This window comes from Magnolia sinica, chromosome 2 (genome assembly GCF_029962835.1).
Source record: "Magnolia sinica isolate HGM2019 chromosome 2, MsV1, whole genome shotgun sequence".
Taxonomy (NCBI): domain Eukaryota; kingdom Viridiplantae; phylum Streptophyta; class Magnoliopsida; order Magnoliales; family Magnoliaceae; genus Magnolia; species Magnolia sinica.
In genome coordinates, this window is record NC_080574.1 from 89,254,911 (window position 1) to 89,263,177 (window position 8,267).

At 38.5% G+C, this 8,267-nt stretch overlaps 1 non-coding gene across 1 annotated transcript; it reads left to right on the top strand.

Moving 5' to 3' along the window:
- Positions 1-663: 663 nt before the first annotated feature.
- On the top strand, positions 664-771 carry LOC131238400 (small nucleolar RNA R71). The gene has a single exon (XR_009167807.1). It is a non-coding gene; the product is annotated as a small nucleolar RNA R71 (small nucleolar RNA).
- Positions 772-8,267: the final 7,496 nt, after the last annotated feature.

The window sequence follows — 8,267 nt, forward strand, 5'->3', positions numbered from 1 at the left end:
CACACTACTCTCTCCCATGGAAACCATGGACGTGAGTTGCTCCCATGGAGCTTGGGAGAAATAAGAGAGAGAGAGAGAGATGATGGGAGAGAAGTGATGGGAGAGAGGGATGGTGAGTGATGTAAGTAGGTACTTTATTGTAAGAAAATATTGACTTTTGGGGAGGGTGGTTGTACTTGGGGATGGGTGTGAGTGATGGTGAGTGATGGGAGTGTACTTGACATTTGATGTGATGGATTCTCTTGGGATTTGTAACGCGCGACGTTTTCCTCGAACTGAACGTAGGCCCACATCTCCTGGCTTGGGTATCATCTCGACGCGCAAGACGCGGCATCGGAACCATGGCGATGGCACGGTCGTAAGGATACAAGTCTTAGTCTGAGTCGACTCAGATATAAGGGACACGACTCAAGATCGCACGCAAATGCCGGTAACAGGTTGAGGGTTGTCGGAATTTGACCGGGAGTACCGTGGAAGCCTATGGAACAGTACGGTCTAGAATACGGGTCTTACAATTGCACGTTTTCAGCAAGTTTATCAAAATAATCCCATGCATAATCGGCTTCCTTGTTCATGAATTCCCGATTACACATCACCTCCACAAATTGGCAAATCAATGATGTCAATCCTTCATAAAAAAAGCTCGTTATCCTCCATGTTTCGTAGCCATGTTGTGGATATGAATTTAAAAGATCCTTAAATCACTCCTAACATTAGAAGAAGGTCTCGTCTTCTTTTTGCGTAAAATTCATGATTGCTTTCCTTAAGGTATTCGTTTTATGATATGGGAAGAACTTTTTAAGGAACTCCCTTGTCATCTCAACGCATGTACCAATGAACCGTGATCTTAAGGAATGTAACCATGACTTAACCTTTTCTTCAAAGAGAATGGGAACAATTTTAGTCTTAATGTGTCCTCAGACACGTTTGGGAAGTGTAATGTAGATAATATCTCATCAAACTCTTTCATATGTAAGTATGAACTTTCATATTCTAGTTTATGAAACTTAGGAAGGAGTTGAATCACCCCTGATTTAACATCCACAGTTCCTGCATTCAATGAGAATATCATGTAGGAAAGTGTACTCACCCCCACCAATTGTAAATAATCTCCTAGAGTACGAGGCGGGGGTACATGATGCACCTCATTCTCATCTTGTGCCTCCTTAACTGGGTGTTAAGGTTGATGTGCAGCCATCACTTCTACTGACTCAGAGGATCCTAAGTGGTGTCTAATCCAATGATGGATAGGCAATCGTTAAACTAATCCTCCTTCACTCATGAGACGGAGAGTGTTATCACGAACCCACTTGGGCATGAAACACTCGCAGCCCACAAGTAACTAAACAACTAAAATCTAAGAGAAAGAAAGCTAAAACCTACAACAAATAAGAAATCTAAAAAGATAAGAGAGAGTTGGAGAGAAGTTACCCGATTAGGGTTGCTATATTAGGATTATACAAAACAGAAAACAATGTTAGTTTCTAAAAGCAATCCTAACCTAAATGCATAGCAAAAAAATAAACCATAATCTTAACCTAATTTTAATACCAATTAATTTTAAAAAATGTAGTCGTAGTCCCCGGCAATAGTTCTAAAAACTTGTTCACAATCCCAAGTGTAGGGTCGTGATGTAATAATAACTCAGTGAGACCGACGTCGAATCCACATGGACTAAACTTGTACATATTCTGAAAGTAACTAGAAGTAGAACTAAAAAAAGATCTAAATCTTAATCTGGTATAAAAAAGAGTAATTATGAATTATATTGATTAAAACTATCAATTAAAATGTAGGAACTAGGGTGCCAAGGATCCACTTGTAGTTATTAAGATGCTACCTTACTTGATTCAAGAAACACAATTGGAATTATAATCATATCCTATCTAATTTGAAGATAAAATAATTAAATTAAATCTCTAAACTTTTCATTGATCTAGTCCTTAATGAAGGAGTATTGTGATGATTGGAAGCCAATTTATGCATCCACCATGTCCAGGAGACGATGGTGAATCACGAGTTTTACCAATCTCACAATCTCAAACAGGAAAAGAAGATATTTAAAGCTATTATAACATCTATTGTGATTTGAGTCACAATAAATCATAGAAAACTGAAAATATTCCTTAAATTTAAACTAGAAATCAATGAGGTTCAACAAGAATAAGAATCAAAGAAAGAAAATCATCCCAACATGCTACAAACTTCACCTCTTAGCCCTAGTTAAGAGATTTAGCCAACCATAGACATGATTAAAACTAAATCTCCTAAAGAAAATATTAAAAAATAAATAAAGAATGAAGAAAAACTCTTGGGAGGCTACTCCACCCTTTTGCTCTGCTCCTGAAAACCTAATTCATGTTTAGAACTCCTCAAAGAACCCATATTTATAACTATTGGTCGGTTGTCTTTAGAAGCTGCCTCAAATTTACGCACTCTGCGTAACGCCTTCGATGTCATCGAACAACCTTCGATGTCATCGAGCGTAACTTGAATTCGGAAGTCGTGCCTGAAAAGGAGAGCTTACGAAGTCCTAGATGGAGGGTGAATAGGACTATGCCAAATAATCAAATAAAGTGCCGAATAATAAATAAATCAGAGATCTCAATTGCTTAAGTATTGAAACGTTGATTTTAATTGATTCGTAGGACAACCTTCACCTAAAAAGTTTAGGCAGGACAATCTTATTTCACGAATACTATTAAAATCAAAATTTCAAACTTTGCAAGAGTAAATAAAATTAAATATTACAATCATTCACTACTTCAACTAAGATGGAAATACAATCATTCACCACATAAAAGATAAAAGCATTAACCACAAACACAGAGAATTATAGTGGTTTGGTGTGTCAATAACTATTCTAAAACAGCCACACCTACTCTACTCCCAAAATTACTCTCCACGTAATCTTGGCTTTCAGTATAAATAAGGTTTTCTCTAGGTCACTTTAAAACCTGATATAGTTGTGATTTTACCGGGCTATCGCAAACAAAAACCCTCATTGAGATTTTTTGGCTATATTTAAAAAACTAAATAAAGAAATAAATATATACTTATCTTCACCAGAAAAGAAACTATAGCTGAAGAACTACTTTTCTTGAATGTCGAATGTTCAATGTTCGGTCATATAGAAAAGGTCTAGGGTTCTATTAATTTTAATTAAATTTAGACTAATGGCTACTTAAGTTAATTTTCTTGAATCTTAAAGAAAGAAGAGTATTCACTCTCTTTAGAATCAGAATGATAGAGTCTGAGATTAAGGGAATTAAATAAAAGTTATAAAAAATAATTTATAATTACCGTTCAATAGCTTATGAAAAACTAGAGCTTCTCTCTCTCTCTCTCTCTCTCTCTCTCTCTCTTTTGCAGAAGAATTTTGATGATAATAATTGATATTTCGGATTGAAAGAGAACTTCAATTTATAGGCATAAAGGTTGAATCTTCGACAGGCTTAAGACAGTCTTTGACTAGCCCTAGCACCAGATTCTGTTTCAAAGGATTTCCATATTTGAGTGAGATTAGATTTATCCGATCTTCGACTGGTCGAAGGCCCAGTTCGACTAGTTGAAGGTGGTCTTTGACTGGCCGAAGATGCCAAAATTCAAACTTATTTAGTTGATGGACTTCGAGCCAAGAATCTTAAGGTTGGTCGAAGATTCTCCTTCGACTAGTCGAATAGACCATTCGACTGGTCAAATTTGTAACAGAAAAACAGTTTTGCTTTGGTTTGTACTAGGACTGGCTGAGCAAAAATTAGACTAGTTGAACCAAACCTTAGGCTACCCGAATTACAAGCAATCACAAGTATAAAAACCCAACTTAAATAGTTTTTGAAAGCACCTAAACCTAAGGTCTTTCTAGGGTTTATAATACCTGAAATGACTAAACTTCTTTGTCTTTAACTTGATTAAAGACTTTAACTTTTCTTTGGAGCTTGATCTTCTGTTAGAACATCAGTTGATCTTGACATCATTTTGAGCTTGATCTTCTACTAGAACTTGGACTAGACTTGGACCTTGATCTTAAACCATACTTGAAGATTACTTGATAAGATGTTTTGACTAAACAAAATTTGACAACTAAAGTGTGCTTTTAATATTATAGTACTTACAATCACCTCCTTTGTCAATTTCATGACAAAACACATAATATTACAAATATCAAAATAATGAAGCCTTGTACTCTTGTTGTAGAAGATTTTTGAAGATTTCAAAATATTACTACTCCCCCTCAATTAGTACCTCCCCTGTATCATGACATAAAGCATTCCAACATTCCATAGCATATATATCATTCCAATTAAACATGACATGCAAAAATATAATTCCTATGCATTCATTCATTCTCATCCTCCAAGCAACTTCATACAATAACATACATTCTTCATGCAACCAAATAACTCTTCCCCCTTTTGTCACAAGTTGACAAAGGAAGAATCAGATAACTATCAAGTAAATTAGAAAGATAAGGAAATAATTAGTAAATAGACTTGATAGAAGAAGAAAGAAGCATATGAAGAAGAAGTATATAGCAAGGAGATAATAGAAATGAGCATATGAAAATTGTAAATGTTAGGGAAATAACATGGAAGAGTTTGAGAGAGTGTAAAGAAATCATCCAAGCACAAAAGTAAAGATTAAGTTTACGTCTCTATAAACATAAGTTCATATAAAAAGATAAATGATCTCAATCCGATCCATATGATGAAGGAGCAGGCATGGACGGGTCAAGTTGATTCAAACTCCTATTGATGCGATGGAAGTACTTCTTCATGTACTTCATTGTAAATTTTTGGATTTAAACCAAGTTATCCTGTGAGACCTGTAGTGCCTCAACCTTCTCCTCCAAAGATTTGAGATGATCTTCTACCTGAGAAGGCTGATAATGGGGATCTTCTGGATCATCAAATTCATCCAATTTAGCAAAAATATCATCCATAGAAGTGTCTTCAGGTGCATGTGCTTCCTCCTCTTCTTCAGTTTGTTCAGGAAGAGGTTTCAGGTTTACCTTATTCAGGCTAGTATTATTAAATGGTAGTTTCGATTCCGGTGCCTCAGACGATGGAATTGTGATATTACAATGTAAAGTGATGCAAGTCATGAGGTAAGCAAATAAAATCGATCCATGTCCATTATGTAAATGAAACTAAATAATAATGTAACAAATTAAAGAAGGAAGAGAGACTTGAATACCTGACACAACAGAATGAAGAACTCGAGTTAGAAAGGGAGTAAGTTCAAACTTATTCCCTGATCTAGAATAAACATTGGAGGTAAAAAATTCTATGTAATTTTATGTAAAACTTGATACTTTGGGAGCATTTGGTTAGCAGGGAGGGCATTACCTAACTTCCATTCGGCATTAAAGTGACACAATTTACATGTAATCACTTGCTGCTCAGTATTAGTCAGTTTATCACTTAGATTGGCAATAGGAATTGCATCTTCCGCAACGACAATCTCAGTCAATGCCGAAATAGCATAACAATTAACTGTGAAAGTTCCTTTAGCAAATTTAATCGTGAATGTGAGATCTTCAAGAGACACATCACAAATGGAAGCGTACATTCCTTATGGAATGGAATGGTAACCTGTTCCGCCCCAACTAAAGATGCATTCCCAATCGATTTCGATAAGAATTAGAATAAGACCAAAGGGTGAAATGTGATCAAGAACAGGGCTTCGATGTCATCGAGAACTGCATCCAATTTGTCCAGCAACCAAACTTGATTTTCATGTAATTCTTTGATGTCATCAAACATTGGCTTTGATGCCATCGACCGACGGTCGATGGCATAGATAGTGAAGTTCAGATTCTGTGAATTTCTGCACTTTGCACTTTCGACTTCCTTCATTCTCCACTTGGTTTCCTTGAATCTTGGGGTCTTGAAATCTTCAATCTTGGTCTCCTAAGATCTACCCCTTACCTTTGTGAGTCTTGAACATCAAATCCATGCTTTTAACAAGTTTTTCAATCCAAGCTCTTAGATTCACCTTGTAATTAAAACATTATCATGTTCATAAAACCAATATATAAATAGGGGAAAATATGCAATATTTGAGACTCAACAAAAAGCTCTTCGGCATTGGAGTATTTCTAGGCCCTATTGAGCGAAAAGAGAAACCTTCCTTCCCTTAGGCCTCCCATCATGGCAGTCAGAGTGATTTCTTTCGAATATGCTTATTCATGCATCGTTTCCAGGTTGAAGTGTTTAATGCAATCTTTCAACAACTCACCTTCTCTTTGGACGATATTAAGGAGATGGGAAGCTAGCTTTAACCTCTCTTTCCCCTAACGAAGTTGGTAATGAACACCTTGTTGAGTTGCGTGAGGGAGCTGATCGATTATGGTTTCAATTGTCGGAACCATTTCCGAGTCACTCCTGTTAGGGTTAAAATGCTCGGCAATGACGGTGGTCAATGTGTTGGTGAGTTCCATAAAAGCCCTAAAGGACTCCAAGTGCTCGGCTGGGTCGGTGGTCCTGGAATATGGTGCGATCTGTGGCATCCGGAACCTTGGTGGAAGCTGAGCATGCATGATGTCGGCGGTGAATGGTGGTTCGGTTTCTTTCAGTATTGCTTTTATCGAAGTCGGAGCATTCGCGCGGTAAGCCTATGGCATGTCGCTGATCGAGCCCGCAGGTCATTGAGCTTTGCTTCCCAAGGATCTTCACTTTTAACCATCACCTCGACTACTTCCTCGGGGGCTCTATTGCGCTGCTTTTTCTCCAACTCATGGCAAAAGTTGGAGGTATCTAGCGCGGTAGTGCCCGTTACTTGGGAGGGTACCGGCTTCGAGATTTCGATCTGTCTGCTTCTACAGGAGCCGACAGGCGCCTCAGATAGGTCGGGGATATATGAAGTTGTACGACCTGTTGTTTATCCAACCCCTTGGATAAGAGGGGGTTGTAATTGCTCCAACATTCATTTCATCAAGCTCATATTGTTATTTAGTGTCTCGACTTGTTGCTCGAGGGAAATAAGTCATCCCCCCCAGCTTTGGGAACGCCGCGTCAGCCCCGCGGGTACAGAGTCAACTTGGAGTTGGGAAGAGGAATCTTGGTGACAGGCGGACTGCTCTGGTGGCACGAGATCGGGTGCAGCAATGGAGGTTGGAACTTTCTTTTTCCCTTTCACCATTATCAAGCTTTGAGGGATTATGATAACGGCTTTGAAGTCGTTCCCACAAACGGCGCTAAACTATTAATGCAGAAATCTGGCTAGCCTTCTCTGGACCTTTGTATACCTACATAAGGGACAGGCAAAGGAGACCCTGGCTAGTACATGGGACCCTCCGATGCCTAAGTCAGGTAAGGAATTTGGGTCTGGTCGAGTAAGGAGTTTTGGGCTAGAGATTTTGTGTACCTTTTACCATTAGAGAGGACTCCTTTTTATAGGTGAGGAGGGGCAGTGACATAGAGGAGATCTCCCCATTTGATAGGGATGTGTTGTAGTAGGATTCAGATTCCGTTCTTGTTGTGTGGATATCCCGACATCCCTAAGATATCGGAAGAATTCTGTATTGGGACATACGACTAGATATTCGGCAGGGATCCCAGGTAGGTGACATTATTATCAGGTCGGAACTTTTGAGGATAATGCCATGTCGACTTGGGGTTGTGCCGACCTGAGGTTGCTTCTCTTTTGTCACTTTCGGGATCATGCAGACTAGAGGTGGTCATGCCATCTTGAGGCCATGCCAACCTGGTGGCTTTAAGAATTGCAGGCGAGGCCTAGTTGACCTTAGGCTCTCCAACTTATCCTTGGTGGTGGTCATGGGGTCGAGTTCGAGCCGGTTCCTTGATCGGAAGTGGTTTTAAACTGAGTCTGCGGTTTCATTGAGCTTGCTTGACCTATTCGACATGACCTTTTATTGATAGACCCATTTTTCCCATAACAAAACTCAATTTCTGCCATGCCTTTTTTTTTTTTTTTTTCCCTCTGCCCATGGAATATAAAATGTCCCACTTTTTGCATATTTATTTTTTCCCTCTATCTCTAAAAAAAAAAAAAAAAAAAAAGCATTTTTGAAGGAAAATAGACTATCCAGAATTGAACCAGGTTGAGGGTGATTCGTCTAAGTGGCATTGAACCGGATTGGGTTGTTCCAAAGGAAGATGATAGGCATCAGAATCTGGGTTGGCACCTGTTTATGATATCTTATCCGTGCATAAGATAGAACGCACCACGTGGATCATCTCATAATAATGCATTCAGTCTAAGAAACTTCAAGACAGCATTCTTTCCGGATATGTTTGTCCTAC